The sequence below is a fragment of the Protopterus annectens genome, chromosome 5.part0 (genome assembly GCF_019279795.1).
Source record: "Protopterus annectens isolate FY-2018-M chromosome 5.part0, PAN1.0, whole genome shotgun sequence".
Classification (NCBI taxonomy): domain Eukaryota; kingdom Metazoa; phylum Chordata; order Ceratodontiformes; family Protopteridae; genus Protopterus; species Protopterus annectens.
The window spans coordinates 1004260377-1004278537 of NC_056735.1; the positions used below are offsets into that span (position 1 = coordinate 1004260377).

Genomic DNA, 18161 nt, shown 5'->3' on the forward strand with positions numbered 1-18161 from the left:
GATGTCTTTATTTTAAAACATTTTGTAATTACATTATACTTTAATTTCTTAGTCATTTCTTTATCGCACCTACAATGTGCTGACATTTTTTTTATTTTCTTTGCTTCCCTTCTGCATGCTTATTGTATGCACACACATCATCATGTCTACAGCATATCTGCCTGCTTTGGCTTTGGTCTTCTGATGCTATGGAAGAAGTTTATCAGTCTTTGTTGATTTACTCATAGAAAAACAGACATATCATTTTATTATTTTCTTATTATATTGCAGTCAGTCACCTTTACATGACACAGTTCTCAGGAATTTTTAGACTTTTGATTTTCAGTTAGGTAACTGCTTTAAAATATACTTTCAGTCAAGCTAAAGCATACAGTGGCATAAATGTACACAAATTAAAGATACATTGTCCTTTCCTGTTATAAATATTGCTACTCTGAGGTCAGATTAACATATAGTATAGCTCTTCTTTAGTTATTCTGTCCCTAGAATTCAGACATTTACTTTTATCATGTTAGAATACTGATTCTTTAAATGCTTTTTGAATGTCATTTTAAGTAACATCTTAGTCTAACAGCTCGTTACAGATAGTACTATCCACAGCAAATGCTACATCTAGAACCCTGGGCCTTTCTTCAGTGGTATCTGATTGGTCTGTCTCTTCCTGTAGTTCTGTTGCTTGACCTTGCCATTTGTATCAAGTAGTTTATTTATATTCTCAACAGAGAACAGAGCAAGCAATGCCCTCTCAGAATGCACTTTCTTATTCTCTTGCTGTGCTATAAAATGATTTAGTAGTTTCAGCTTCAAATGCTGCTGCTGTGAAGGTTATATTTTTCTAATTCATTTATTTTGTGTATAATTTTGTTAAACTCTTCCTATATTGGGGTTTAATAAGTATGTTATATTGTACTGTCTACATTGACATATTTGGCAGACGTCTCCTGCCTAGCACACATTACATCAGCAAACTAAACAATAAGATATTTTTCTAGCTTATTCCTCTATCATCAGGTGGTCTGACTCAGAGACGACATGTGGCGTGCATCTCAGATGCAGGTTATATAGCATGTTGACCTCTGTGCTGAGAGATGTGTGATTCGTAAATAGAATTATGCACCTATATGAACCTCTGTAGTGGTTTGCAGAGAGAAGTTCATGGTTTATAGACAAGGAGATGTGTGCAGTACATGTCAGTAATACATAAGGAGAACACATAGTAATGCAGTGTGTACACTCTGCATGTCAATAGTGTTAGCAGTGCTGGGTGAAAGGAACACAAACAATGAAGCACATATAGCATCCCAGATTGTCAGCCTTGTAAACTGATAGCCCTTGTAGTGCTGATGAAAACTGGTGTCAACAGTATAAAGTACAATGGATTACAAGGTTTCTGCAACTCAGAGCTAAAACTCTTTGCTAAGGGGAGTGCTATGTTTCAGAAGCTATTAGATTGTAACAGAACTTAGCACCCAAATTAAATTACATCTGGCTATGGTACAAATTTGACTGCTATAACCTCCAGAGTAGTTACAGCATACAATAATCTGTTATTAGGTATAACTTTCAAGTAAGGACACAAGTAAATTAACAGTGACTACAAGCAACCCTGATGTACTTGATAAGACAATTAATCATCACAACTACAATGTGAAGTACAATGTTTGTGCAAGAACAACTCAGGTGTAAGTAGTTAATGACAACAGTGAACTGGAGGCTATGAAGAAATGTCATTAATCAACCAGGCGTATGCATTATATCCTAGTGGTACCATTTTATCAAAAGCAATGACTAACAATAACAAACTGTGTGTAAAGTAACTAATGACTACAGCTAGTCCAGAAATATAGTAAGGTCAATAGCAGCAAATCATTGCAGTGAAGCAATATAAAAAAAAAAAACTTCAAGGTAAAACAAAAAAGAAATTATAACCCAATACCAATAAAATAATTAATTAAAAGAATGTATTCAAAAAGAGGAAAAAAATGGAACAGTCATCCAACAGCAACAACTAAGTTAGCCAGATAGTAGCAACTGAACAGACACAGCGGTGTAACAATGGACAACAGGCAACAGCCAGCAGGGTACTTTAGTTCATTACAGAAATCTAGCATATCTTGGAGTTAAGGTCAATAAAAACATAATACAAATCTTTTGCAATCAAGTAGATCCTTAAATTAAGATTAACAGAACAGAGTGCTTTTCTTTGGTTAAACTGAACATGTCAGGTATGTTTACCAATGAGATTTCACTGGGAAGTGTGTAGTTAGTGCAACTATGTGCAGCTACGCATGTACAGGCTGATGGTACAGCAGGAAATACCTATTCTGGTTATTTATTTATTTATTTAGTTATTTATTTTGCCAAATCTTTTTAATTGATTGCAGTGGTTGTGCTGCGGTAGCATTGTCGCCTCACAGTAAGACGTTGTCCTGTTCGATTCTCAGCTAGAGCATCTTCTGTGTGGAGACATGCATGAATGGGCGTACCTTCATTGAAGGTTGTGCATCAGGGCTGGCAACTTGGCACGTAAAAATCTACTGCTAATCATTAGCGGACCGGAGTTCTGCTGTGGCGACCCCTAACCGGGAAAAGCCGAAAGACACAACAGCTATAGAGGTGATAAATTTGATTGTGGATGGTGTCTGGCAAGTACAAAACTGACACCATAATGCTGCACTTAGCTCACTTAGTACATACCCAGATGAAACAAGTTCTTGTACTAGAATTTCTCCTCTGCTTTCTTTATTCTTAGTTAAAGCTGGAGGATGTGCAGCTTATGGCAGATCAATAGAATAAGGCTCCCAGTTTCACAGCTGACCTTATTAAAGCAACAGACAAACCCACATAAATCCAGAAGGGACAATACATCAGTCACTACTGAGCTCACCAAAAACAAATAAATAAATAAAAATCCAAGCTTGTTGCTCAAGCATTATAGTCTTTGTTGACCAGGTGAAACAAGAGCCTGTGCTTGAATTCCCTCTTCTTAGATAAGAGGCACAAAAATGCACAGATAATGGTAACTTGGAAGAATAGACTACCTAGTTGTACAACTGTCTAATTTAAATACATTTTCCAGTCAATAACCAGTCTGAGCCATCCTCATCAGGCAAGTCAATGCAAGTCTGAAAGGCAATAAAGCTATGCTTCCTTATTTCAATAAGTTCAGCAAGTCTCTACTCTTCCAAATGTACAAAATGTAATATTATTTGTATACTGCTTGTGTGGTTTTCTCATAGAAATTGATTTAAAAACTCTTGTGACTTCGGTGGTAACTAACTTTAATTATCCTTTTTCTTTTAGAATTATTCCTTAAATGAGTATGCCATTAATGATTTGCTAAAGCACAAATATATTGTACAGTATAATAAATCATGTGTATATTTAAAGGTAACACCTAATAACACTGGTGATCTGTGTTCCTCATGTCAAAAGTTGCATGATTTGCTTACCATTATTAGTGGTAAATCTACACTTACTGATGACGATTGCACTTGTGCAAATGGCATGGCTTGGAGAACTGTTGTTACATATATGACTGGACAGATGACATAAATAATCTTAGGCAAAGAGAAAATAGAATACATTTAGGAATGATTAAATAATAGAATACATTTAGGCATGATTAAATAACATTCAGCTCCTATTGAATAATATCATACCACTAACAACTTTGGAATTCTGGATACAAGTATTCAACAATCTAAGGATTCAGAGCATATAGAAGGAAATAAAAAAGAAACAAGGCAAGAAGTTCACAACAAATAACAAGGAAGAAAAAGAAACTGATTAATGTCGATGAAACAAAGAGAATACATACTAAAAAGGACACTGCTTTGTTATGTAACACACCAATTACAGGGAATTATAACACTTTTTCTACCAGAAAAACTTAAGTCTACAGAAGAAGGTATCACTTTACAAAAGAGAAGGTAGAAAAAACAGGCAAGAGCAGATGAAAAGGAAGAAATTAAAACTGAACTTGAAAGGATTAAAGAACATTGCTGTAAGAAAAAAGGGGAGAAAGATAGAAGACGACAACATGGCTAAAGCCGTGGAAATATAAAATCAACTGGGTGAGAAGTATATGCCTACAAATGTAATAAGCAATGGAAACAGTGGGATTAATAAGACTAATCATGATAGAAATCATTCTTTTCTAACAATTAATAGAGCTGAGATTACTGAATTAGAAGTTGACAATTCTTTGGGTCTGGTCAGAAATTATATTCTAATTACAGATTCAGTTATTAGAGGAACTGATACTTACATCTGCAGAGAAGACAATGAACATCAAATTGTATTATGTTTGCCAGCAGTAGAAATAGATGATGTGTGAAAAGCCCTAGAATGCCCCAATGTAAGGAAGTAGGAATCTGTTTTAATTCACGTTGGTACAAATGATCTCTCATCCACAAGGACTCTGTGACTGTTAGTAGGGAACTTACATATCTCTTAGATATCATAGCTTGTAAATGTGTTAGAATGTATTTTTCACAAATCATATATAGAAAGGATAGTGAGGTCACCATGGATGAAAAGATTTTTTGGATAAATACCTACATGACAAAAATGTCCCATTATAAAAAAATGGAAGTGTGTAGAGCATCCAAGCTTAATTTTGGGAACATGTGCTTAGTCAGGATGACGTGCACTCATCAAAGTCAGGGAAGAGAATTTTTATAGTACATATTTTGTGATAATTGACAAACTTAAGGCAGGATTTTTGCCAGGTCAAAAATTTAACAGTTCACAGACATATTTGATGGATCTCCAAGGGCTGCTAATGCTAGTAGCATTAACACTAAAGTTTTTTTTTTTTTTGGAAAATTTGCTATGTTCCCATAAGATTGATGTTGTTTGTGAAACATGGTTAAAGAACAATGATTGAAAGCCAGTTTTGTCAGGGTATAAATATTTTTACTGGAACAGACATCCTATCAAAAACTCATGTGGATGTGTTTTAATAGAATTAAAGATTGTTATGAGACCTGTGATTATTACACATTCAGTGATAACACCATTACTGTAGATTGTGTAACTATTACAATAAAGACAACGCCAAATTATATAACACTTGAAGTGTATAGACTACCAAAGCCAAGTGCTGATGACCTAGAAAAATTCATACATTTCTTGCATGAAACACAGAATGGTAGAATAATAGTTGCTGGGGGCATGTACAGAGGTTATTTGACAAAACATTTAAGATCTTTACATATAAATTACTGACTGAAACTCCATCTTAACTATTCTATATAATATCGGCAGTCCTATGGTGAGAACCTTGAGTGTGGAATTTAAAACGGATAGCACCCACAATGCACTGACTGTTTTACCATCAGTCTCATTCACTTTAAGGCATGCTTGTATTTCTGTTAGAAGGTAGCATTTGCTTCCCATGCAGTTAGCTTTGGCATTTTTGGTCTAAGGTTTAGCTCATTTGGAATTTATCTGCTTAGAGCTTGTACATGGATTTATATTACAAATCTCTGCAATGTGGAACTCATGAAACACATACGTTTTTGTCATGTATTTAGAGAACTATTCTGTTCTTATAACACATTCTCTATAACACCTTTGCAGAATATACACTGAACATTAGTTTTAGCTAAAAGAATACAGTTACCTACAAGTCTAGATTAAAAATTTCATATAGACAAACAGAACTTTAAAGTAAGTGCTTTTAAGTACTGAGTTTATTAGAAAGCAATTTACTTATATTTACAATAGCATTTCTATGTTTAGAAATAATAAAACCAAGTTACAGAAGCATTTCTATAAAGCAAAAGAGGATGAGAGAAAACTGCATATCCTACACACTATGCAAGGTATGACTCAAAACAGCAAGGAACACTTGTCATACATTCATAGCTAGGAAAGAGAGGACAGAAGAATTTGTAGGTTAGTGTGGTGGAGCAATACATGGTTTTATGGTCTTTAAGAATAACACAGGTACAAGAGTCACACAAAGAAAGACACAAACAGAAGTGAACTAAAGGACGGGATAGAGTTTCTTACAACTGAAAGGTTAGGAATGGGGTGTAAGTTCTGTTAAAATCTTTTCACTTTGTAACTAATATTAGCTGCTTCTACCAAATCAAGTAGACAGATGGAAAATTATGAGATTAAATTATTGGGCCTCTAGGTAAGAACAATTTCTGTGGCATTCTTGTTTCAGGTAAGATCATATAAAAATGTCAGAAATTAGTAACAGAGACAACAAAGAATAAAGAATGATTAACACATCAGAGATATATACATGTTAAGTCTATTTCATTTTAAAGTAGTTATCGTATTTTATTCAAAAAATATAGTCAGAATATAAATTGACAATATGTGCTGATTTTAAATAATATTGAGTAGTTTAGACAACTAGTTATAATGTGACCTATACTTCTAATGCAAGCACATTTGATTGTCCAGTTACAGTTTGGATTGTTGAAAAGAAGAATATCAGGAGAGGACACTAAATAAATGTATTAACAAACTATATTTTGGAAATCACAATTTGTTTGATGTTCTCAAAAGTGTTAAATGAAATGAGAGAAATTTGATTTTAATGGAGGGCTTGAGCATATGCACACAAAAAATACTAGTAGGTAACACTAAAAAGCAATTAAATATCTGATTTAAATGAGATCACCTCTGTTATACCCTTTTGAAACTAACACCTTTGTGACATTTATTAGTGACTTTATTATTTATGTGTAATATCAAACCTGGCATGATCATTTCTTTATTTCCTTTTTGTTTTACTCTGTAAAGACCATGATGAAAAGCAGTTGAGCAAACAATAAATGAATGAATAAATAAATAAATAAATAAATAAATAAATAAATAAAGCTTAACCAGGTCTTGCTTAACTTTTATTTTATGTGCTAATATAAAATGTTTACAATACTACCCGATTTAAGACAAAAAGTCAGATTTTTACATCAGTCTAACAAAAAAGCCTACCCTGACAGAAGTAGTAATTAACAACAGAAGCTGTGATGATATGGGCAAGTGCCAGCATAGCCAGCTGAAGTTCTGTAAAGAATGATATGTCCTTTGAATATCAAACTGATTTATACAAGATGCCTGTGTTACAAATGTATTAGAACGGTATGTCATTTGTATATCAAACTGATTTTATACAGATGGTTGTGCTGAAAATGTATTTGCGAGCTTTGCACGTGTTGAAATATATCAACAGTGCACCCTGCTGAAATGAAAAGAAATGTACCTGTATTATTGTAGCTGAATTAAATGTATATGTTTTACTAGAGGATACCGGACAGCAGAGGTTAACTTTAAGAAAAATAAGGGAAATGTAAATGAGCTGTTAAGCCATTAAAAGGAACCCTACCATGCTGAATAGGACAGGAGGCACTGAGTCTGGGGAACAGCCTTTGTCCCTTAGCTCAGTGAAAAGAGGGGAGGTCCCAGGCACTGCCACAAACATTTGGATGTGTAGTGTGGCCATCTGTGCTAATTTGTGGTTCAGCTTCAAAGGGAAATACTGTGAGAACCTAGAGTCGGGTGACCAGATGAGGTCATTCTGCCAGCCCTCTTAGAAATTATATTTTAGATATTGCAAAGAGAAATCTCAGAGCATTGAGTATTCTGTTTGGAAACCTGACTAGAAAGATCCTCACCCATAGCATCTTGCCTTGCAGTAGCAAGTAACTTAACTAGGGACCAGTAATTCTTTTAGATTTAGTCAGGAATATAGTGAAGCATAGTTTAGATATTGTTTTTCTTTATTTGTCTGAGTATGTCAATCAATGTTCTTTTCAATATTTGCTGTGATCTGAACTCTGTGGTTTACTGTGAATACATATTCAGTATTTTCATGTACTTTTATTACTTATTATTAAACATATTTAAAACTGTTATTGTGACTGGTCTTTGTAAAAAGCATCTAACCTTGGAGAGTACTTATATTTAATTGGTGACACTGTGTGGGCCACTCCAGAAGGCCTAGCCATCTTGGTGAACTACTACCATTTGTATCAGTATTAATATTACACAGAATAATTGGACACCCTTTGTTAAGAGCCTTATAGTAACTGAATGGTGGCAGTGAATGTACCTTATACTCTGGACAAACCAGTAAAGTGGGCAATCTGTGCCAGCATTTCCCAGGTGTGTGTGTGTGTGTGTGTGTGTGTGTGTGTGTGTGTGTGTGTGTGTGTGTGTGTGAAAATTAAATCTTAAAGAGTGTGTGTGTCAGCTACTTGGGGTAGGAACACGAAGTGGTGCTGGAGGACTTGGCTTGGGCACTCGGCTGAGGACCTAACACTACAGCTGTACCAGTGGGGAGTCTTATTGGAGGTCTGGAGGGAGACAAACATCCAGACCCCAGGATGAGCATATTCTTTTTGTGTGTTCTTAAGGGAAATTGTATTTGATGCAGAGAGGTCTGCATCTGGAAATACTGAGTGCATCCATTTGTATTCCAAGTGCATGTCCCTCTCCAGTGTCAGTGGTGAGGTTTCAGTCTCCTTGATTATTGCCCCAGCGTGGGGACAACACATATTGGTGGCCATCACATATTGGTAGCAGTGGTGGGCATCACAGTAGCATTATTGCACACAGGGATTTTCAGGGTAGTCAGCAGGTATAAACATTCAAATACCCCCTCCAACAGTGATTGACAGCTTCACTACATGGTCCAGTGCCTTTCAACATCTACAATTCATTAGGAGTTTCAATTTTTCCTTCATAAAACCTAGTTTTCTTTATAGCCAGTACTGTAAATAGTGTCCATAACATTACTGAGCTGGTTGGTCAAAATGTGCAAAGAAGGTCACAACAGTGATGCAATGTGAGTTTAGGTAAAAATGTGGCACTGCTGCTCTAAGACCAAAAAAATCAAGGTAAGATTTTTTTATTTGCTAAACAGAGGCATACTACCATGTTTCCAACACCCTGTTTATCATCTTTGCTATGCTTTTAGTGGTGCAGGATTAGAGCACTGTCCTCTGTGTCTGTAAATAAGGGCAAATCATTTCTTCTAGGATACCAAGCTGGTTCACTGATAAAATGGGTAATGCACTGTACTGGTTAGAAGTGGTGGGGTTCCTCAAACACTTTTTTGAAATGGGAAGATCACACACATGGCAAAACATTTGAATCTGAAAGTTAAATAAAAAAAGAAAGCATCAGGTTTACAGTAATTTGAATAATCTCTTGAGTTTTATTCATTTATGGGTTGTGGTTTGTGTGGCCTGATATATCCTCACAGTATGTAACTTAATTACACATGAGAGCATAGTATGACAAGTCTGTGACATTTTGTCATATACTGGACAACTAAATGAGTGTGGCTGAGCTTTTCAGAGGGGTTCTTTGACCTGAATATAATTCTGAAGTAAAGTGGGTACTCAGAGTTGACAATGGGACAATGTATATCTACAGTAGTGCATTCAGACACACTGAAAAGAAAATCACTTGTTCTTAATTTCCCTTAGGATACAATAACTTAGGAATCATGCCATGACCATACTGAGTTAATATTTCATTAATGTGATAAAAACAATGCACAGTCTCAGAACAGATCAGGATCTGTCGTGCATTATTGCAAATAATACACTATAAACATTGGCACAGGCAGAACAACTTGGAAGATATGCAGATAAATATAAAGGAAAAGTACAAAATAAACAATTTATTGATGAACCAAAAGAGTTTTAAAGAGAAGTGGGAAACAATGCAAAATGAATTGAAACACCACCAAAAAAGAAGAAATAGATACATTTTGGAGAAATTTCTATAAAGATCCTGTGGAACATAACAATGATGATAATTGGACAGAAGAACTAAAAGAAATAATAATAAGTTCAAATGTACAGGATATGAAATGGGATGAAGCTGGCCAGGGAAACTGAAACAAAGTTAAGAAAAGCTCCTAACTGGAAAACCCCAGGCACAGATAGCTTCTGGCTAAAAGTATTATCACATTTACATGAATATTTAGCCATGAGTAAATTTGCATGTGAACACCAAACAGACACACACCTGGTTAACAGGAAAAACAATGTTCCTACTTAACAGCAAACCTGCAAGCTATCCTAAAACCTATAGACCAATAACTCAATCATGGCAATAGAACAAAAGGGTAACAAAATAAATTCATGTGGAAGGGATCATTTGTTGTTAAATAAAGTCATAACGAAAAACTGTAAAGGGGGAAGAATCAGAGTATGGCATGGATAGACTATAAAAAAACATTTGACAGTATCCCACATTCATGGATGAAAGAGTGCTTAAAAATGTATGAAATACACCCTACACTGATTGATTACACTACAACGACTATGAAACAGTGATAAACCACTTTGCAATTAAGCCCTGATAAAGTACAAATTATTATTTCAGGGACAAAAATTCAAAGGGGGATATTCCAGAGTGACTCTTTGTCACCGCTGCTCTTTTGTCTTGCCTTTAACCCATTAAGTTGTCTACTTAACAGATTAGGTCATGGCTATAATTTAACTCCCAGAAAACAACTAAGTGTAAACACTTCTCGTCTTCTTTTTGTAGATGATTTAAAACTGTATATTTCATCAGATGAGGAACTAAAAGCACAACTGCAAGCGGTCAAAACTTTTGCAGATGATATAAGAATGTCATTTGGTCTTGATAAACTTGAAAAAGCAACCTTTAAATCAGGATAGCTGCAGCATCAAGAAAACATCAGTCTGGGACAGGAATGTGATATAAAAGAATTACAGCAAGAGGGAGTGCATAAATATTTGGGAATCGATGAAAGAGCAACAATAAAACATGAACAAATGTGAATAAAACTTAGTAAGGAATATTTTAGAAGACTAAAATTAATACTGAAAACAGTGTTGACATCTAGGAACAAAGTCTAAACTATAAACTAATTTGCTCTTCCTGTCCTAACTTACAGTTTGGGAGTAAATGACTGGCCTGAAAAGGTGTTGGCTAGGTTGGACAGGAAAACAATAAGGATGCTTCATGCCTATCAAATGATTTATAAAAATCAGTGTATACCAAGACAATATATTCCTTGTTCTGAAGGTGCTATGGACCCCTCGAAATTGATTACATGTATGGATATGCAGTTGTGGGACTGCATACATATCTGCTGACACCCAAACATAATGAAAGTTTTGAAACATGAGAAGAATAAGTCTAAGAGGACTTCCCCGCTTAGTTTAGCAGAAGCATATCAGTGTCAAATGGGAATGGAACTCAAACCAGAAGTAGATAAAAATCAGGCAGCAACTGGATGTGCCAGAAAACAAAAGAAAGAATACATGGTGAAGGATCAGATGAGAAGGCAAAAAATGTTGAAAATGCATAAAAACATTTGCAAATACAGAAAACTCTTGGAACAACCGAACACAGGAATGGTTAAGGAGAGGTGAATTTAAACCAAAAAACAAAAGGTTAACATTGGTGGCCCAAGATAGTGGACTACATACATATTGATTTACAAAGTCCATTGGCCATGTGGGAGAAACAGACAAATGTAGGTATTGTAAAACAGAATTGGAAACAGTCACACATCTTGCTGGCTGTGATATATTAATGGCAGAAGGACTGTATACTGAAAGACATGATAATGTGCCAAGACTATTGCATTGGGGATTGTGCAAAATTATAATATTGAAGCAGCTGAAAAACTGGAAACATGAGCCACAAAGCATTATAGAAAATCCATCCATCCATCCTCAATCCTTTTTCCCATTTTGCACATGGGGTTGGGGTGTCACTACAGCAGTGACAAGCATCTCAAGCCAAGGTTTTACACCGTCAGGTGGCTAGCCCCGTTGCAGAAAGCATTATAGAAAATGATGACATTTATATCACATGGGATCACCCATTACCAGCAGTTCAAAAAATAGATGTGAGATAACCAGATATAGTAGTCCAGTAAAAGAAGATAAAAGTTGCATTGATCATTGAAATTGCCACACCCAGTAACTACAGTGTCTTACATACAGAGAGGCACAAAGTCATAATATACCAGGATTTGCAGGCAGAAATTAGGGCAATGTGGAAGGAGGATACCCAGACAGTTCCAATAGTAGCAGGAGCAATGGGTTTTATAAAAAAGAATATACAATTGAACTTAGATACGTTACCGATGCATGTAACTCCTTATGAATTGCAGCTACTGGGCACACTGCGGGTGTTGCGAAGAGCACTTCTGGCTAACATCAAAGATTGAAACAAAACTAATTTCATGAACTTTAATCATACTTTAACTTAGGAATGGGGTCCACTCCTGTCATGGTATTAGAAACCCAAAAGAATTGGAGAAATTAAAAAAAAGTTCATATTTCATTAATAAAAACAGATCGCCTATAACTCATCTGTTTAGTTTGTACATTATTTCAAAATGAGCTGGATGCATGCAGATGACATGCCAGTTTTAAACACAGGAAATAATTAGTCTGAAATTATTCAAAATTTGTCTGATCATGCTCTCACTTAGCCGTTTTAATTTCTTGCATAAATCTCAACTGACATTCCGTGTGTGTGCTACAGTCTCTTAGTAAATCATATAAATAGTTATATGCTTAACTATTTATTTTCCCTCTATGTACTTTACTGTACTTTGCTCAACATTATTCGTTGTACAAATTTTCTGCTATTGACCTCCTACTGTTACTGGCTTTTAACTTTTAACACCATTGTATAGCGCTAAAAAGCCTAAATTGGTTAGAAGTGTCACATCAGCTAACATGCACACAACTTATTACCACCTATAAAATTATGTAGCATCCATCTGCCTGCCCAGCACTGAAAACATTCTATGTAACTATGTTTCCAGTCGATCATTGTTATACAGTGACCAAAAACTACTGTCTGTCTACAAACACAGCAAATTTGCTGGGCATTGTCTGTACTCGTAGAAGGTTGCTAAGGCCCCTGTAATCATCGGGTCTATACCTAATACCATCTTACCCAACCACTCTGAACGACTTCCTAGCTAAACTCTGGATTTGTTCTTGCTCAAAACTAGGATAAACTATATCCTTAAATGTAAATAAGTATCATTTCATTCTGTATACCCCCTTACTCTACTTTCTTCACTTACTTCCATACTGCTGTCTAATTCCCTTCCCTGACTTTCTAATTATCCAATAAGGTTGTTTTTCCCTCACTTCATATTGCAATTCATGTTTGTAATAGACTAACTTACATTTAATTTCTTTACAAACTGTCTAAAATTTCTCTAAATATTAAATGATTGCCATAAACCTTCTATCGATTCTTAATGAATGTTTTTATATTATGTCTTATTTGCTATAATTATTTAAACTACAGATGTTTTTCTTGTATTTTTGAAGACTGTATAATTATTGTTCTTAAAATCTTTTACAATAATTTGGAGCTTTTCTCCCTGGGCCTCCACTGAAAATGGGCTTCTACCCAGTTGGACTTTCTTGGTAATCAAATGTCAATCAATAAATAAATAAACAAATAAATAACACAACTTTCTGAAATCTGTTCTCTTTTATATTTTATTATTGGCCAGTCAGAGTTGTGGCTCAAAAGGGTCAATAGATTACCCACCGACCTGTTTAACAATTGTAATAGCTAACTTACTAACTAACTAACTAACTAACTAACTAACTAACTAACTAAATATAATATTAACTCTGGAAGATGAGTATTTTCTACAAAACATTTTAAATCAGAGTAATCTCATGTGGTGCAGAAACAAATCATGTGATCATGTGTAGCTTGTGGAAAAAAAACAAGATTAAGCTCAGAGCAGGAAATACACCATACCTCATGATATGTCAATATCTGCATGAGGTGTGGAGAGTTTGCCCCCCAACTAAAATCATACATTTGAATTACTTTTATGAATGCCAGTCTGAATTTTGTTCAAACGACTCTTAACTCTGTAATTCTATGAACGAAGAATCTGCGGCATTTTAAAAACAAACAAAAGCATTATTTACACACATACACACAAAGACACACGCACGCACACACACACACACACACACACACACACACACACACACACACATATATATATATATATATATATATATATATATATACACACACACACACACACACACACACACACACACACACACACACACACACACACACACACACACACACACACACACATAATGTGAAATAAGGATGGAATATGTATCCAAAATACAGGATTACTCACTTGATATTTGGAATTTATAAGCTATTCCTAGGCTTAATCTCTTGTTGAGGGGAGCAGACATAACAAAACAAAAATAATGAGTACTAAGATACTAAGACTATACTAATATTAAAGGCAATGAAGGGAAAGAGGCCACAACTTCAGTTAACCACTACAACATAGGCCAGGAAGAAAATTACATCACTTGGTTTCAGCCAAAGAATGAATTCTCACCTCCAAAGAATACAGCAAGAATGTTTATACCTATCTAAAAGACGAGGACTGAACATGATTTACCCTCTGGAAAAATAGGCCTCTTGTCTTTACCCTCCAGATGGTAGAAAAGGATCATAGCAAATGATCATGGCTGAAGTAAAAGTAAAATATGCAAAGATAAGGCTGTCAAAGTCAGCTGTATTTATCAGATAGGAAGGTCATAATTGTTACCAGTGATACAGTTGTTTGGAAATATATGTATACTGTATTCTGAAATATTATCTCTCAGCTCCTGTCTATGGCAGTAGTAAATCTCACCATATATTTGCAATCCATGAAAGACCAGATTATTGTTAACATGGTAAATGCGAAGACAATCTATGTGAAGGAAGCGCACATGTTTGGTTAACTAGCTGCATGCATAGCACAAAGTCAATGCCTCAGAAAGGAATGAGTTTTTATTCTATATAGTGTTTTGTTCTGGGAAGGAAATGAATGTATGGCAAAAGGTTAATACCTCAAGATGGTAGGATTTTTTTTTTCTAAGTAGGTGGATAGTGAATAGTGAGAGGAGATTCACAGATCAGTCATGGCAGAGCATGAACCAAAGATCCTTTAGGAGTTACCTGAGTGGTAGGTTTGATGACAAAGATGGAGGGCACCTGAAAATAAGATAGGAGTTAAGGAGGGGATGGTCGGGCATAGCTAGAGCCCAAGTCACCTTCAGACATATCATAGCAACTAATTCTCACCAATCCCCTCTACCACCACCACTGTTACAGGACAGATAGGTGGAAGGGAGGAATAAGTGCCACAGTGAAAACGAAAAGAATGAGAGAATGTGATTTCACCAGAAGACCAGAGTGCATTGACAGAACATATTTCATACAGTATCTAAGCAGACAAAAGAAGGGAATGGCTGACAAATGGTGAAATGGAGGCCAACTTACGCTGGTCTTTTTCAGAATAGTAGTAGAGGACCATGGTAATTAGCTACATTTGCTGAACTTTAAAAAATATGTGGTGTCATAAATGGCACCAGAAATAACTGCACAAACTAAATGGCGTTTGTGTACTTTCATGTGAGGATATGGGTTATATTCAGAAATATTCACTTTATGGTATAAAACTAGCCTAAATTCCTTACAGTAATTTGAGCATAAAATAGCAGAGGTGTTGGTAGGAAATTGCAATTCAGAAATGCTCCAGTAACTGTTTTATTTTACAACCTGAATTAGTATAAATGCCTTACCTTGTTTTTTTATTATAAATTAAAATATAGCACAGAAGAAAGGATATTTCATTTTTGTGCTATATCAACCATTACATCTGATTCATACTTAACAGACTGTGCAGAGTTGGAACATATAACATACCACACTATTTGATTTATCTGGTGTAGTGGTCAGAGCACATAGCAGCTTTTCTTTTTCTAGGTAGGGAGTAAAAGGTTGGCTTTGCTACTTTGCCTCCAGGTGCTTTTTCTGTGCCTCCCCACCTTTTCTGTATTTTTACAGCAGGACATTTCAGATAAAGTGCATGTTGCCAGGTTACATCAGATGTGTGGTGCCTTGGCAACCTAATGACATGATGACCATTGCTAATAAACAGCAAGCTTATTACAAATTATACCATGCCAGCAGTTAAACACAGAGACAGCCAAAACCTAAAACAATGGCTGGCTTGAGAAATTAGTACTCTTACAAAGTCTATTCTATGATAGTAAAAATTAGCAACTTGGTATCAGAGAGAAGTGAACCCACAAAAACATATGTTGCAGCTATGCAATTCAGTTCTACATAAACACAGATAAAGCCAAAGGAAAAAAGAAAGATGTTCATTCAGAATATTCAACAGATATAAAGGCAAATTTCAGTGTTACCGATGTTAATAACACTCACTCAGAAAGTCTTCAAACCTTCAGAAAATAGCTTTCTTTTCATTTAAGTACTTTAACTAAGCTATGCACAACCTTGAGTATGGCTGTCAGTACAATTACAATCTGAAAGCACTGATGCAATTAAACTGAGCCGTGTAAGTTACTACCACAGAAAAAAATGCAATTGCAGGTACATACTTGAAAGTAAAATTAAAATATAAAATATAATACAGCAATAAAATAAAACTGAAACTTTAGAGTATTTAAACCATCAGCAATGACCATTTCAGAAAACACATGCATATGCATATGTGTGTTGACAGAAAGTGATGCAGACAGTACACTCAGATTTATGACACAAAGCCAGAGTCAATGCAGTATGCAAAATAAATATATATATATATATATATATATATATATATATATTCAGCATAGACATGGATAGAAGAACAGCATACTGTATTTTAAGGGTCTTTATTTCAATCACCTGAAATGTCAAAAAGAGGTCCTTATGAAGTGTCATTTCGTATCCACAATCACTTTTTCTAAATATGTTACCTCTAAGGTTACTAAACCTTTGGGAAAGGTGCAACTTTTAGATCCTTTTTTAACATTTCATGCTGATAAAATAGCAGCCCTCAAAGTATATGTGGGATCAAATCAAAACAAATGAACCTCGTCACAAAAGGTTTTTCATCCAGAAAAAAAGAAGTCATTGTTCCCCTCTACTCATCACTCATTAGACCCATTATAGAGTACAATGCCCCTTTTGGTATGTACCTCACAAGACATCTACAACAACTGGAAAGACCACAGAAATACCTCACAAAGAGGATTACTGGCCTTAAACAGATGCCCTATGCAGACCGTCTCAAAAAACTCCAGCTTTACTCTGTCACATATCGCCTACTTAGAGGTGATCTCTGCCTAACATACAAAGCTATGTCAAACCCAATGCTGTCGGGCATGTTCCACTTAAAGAAATCCCAATCCCTCTGAGCTACACGCTTTAGGGACCTAAACCTTGTCACCACAATAAACAGAACATGCCGGAGGGATAGATTCCTGTCCCATACTCTTCCCATACTCTGGAATAAACTACCTATCTACATCAAACAAAGCTCCTCATTAGCACTCATCAAGGAAAATCCTGATGATTGGATGGGAAATAGGAAATTCACCCCGGGGATCACCTCTGTGGCTCTGCTCAACAGTGGCACAGGAAAATAATTTTCTTGGGTGACAAAAGCCAGGGTACCTTTTTGGTTGGGCTTGTATAGGCCCCAGGGCCGATAGCCTAGTACCTATCTATGAACCTATGAACCTATAAATCAAGGGAATTTAAATTATTGTCATACAAAAAATTTCTGAGTACAATTGCTATAAATGACAAAATGTAAGCAAATAAAACAGAATTAGTAATGCAACAGACCGCAAAGACACAGTGCACCAAAAAGTCCCAGACAGTGAGGAAATTAAGAGACACATGATAATAACTTCAATACATGGTAAGGCTTCTTTAGTTAAGTGACTTACCGGCTAATAATCTGCAGTGCTAGAAATGGCAAGGAATAATTAACAAAATGATGCTAAGATTGTTAATGTAAGATATCCCACAGTAGAGAAATTGCTTTTTGCCACTTATTATTCCTATTTTCGCATTTATGTTGATATTTTCATAACTGCGAGACTTACATGATACTAAGGGATACGGTGTGAAATGCTACGGTGGGAGATATGAAAATCCATTGTCAAAGTCCATTTATATCACAATGTACGGGAGACACTGCGAGATTTTTTTGGTTATTAATTATGACAATAAGCAATTTTTCCATAGTTATTTATTTAATTATTTTATTTTTACACTTGTTAACTGGGTTAGTCCCACTGGGCCCAGAGAAGAGCCCTTTTTTAGCGGAG

General features: G+C 35.4%; 1 non-coding gene across 1 annotated transcript; it reads left to right on the forward strand.

Moving 5' to 3' along the window:
- Window positions 1-1333: 1333 nt before the first annotated feature.
- LOC122803021 lies at window positions 1334-1409 on the forward strand. The gene has a single exon (XR_006365066.1). It is a non-coding gene; the product is annotated as a small nucleolar RNA SNORD113/SNORD114 family (small nucleolar RNA).
- Window positions 1410-18161: the final 16752 nt, after the last annotated feature.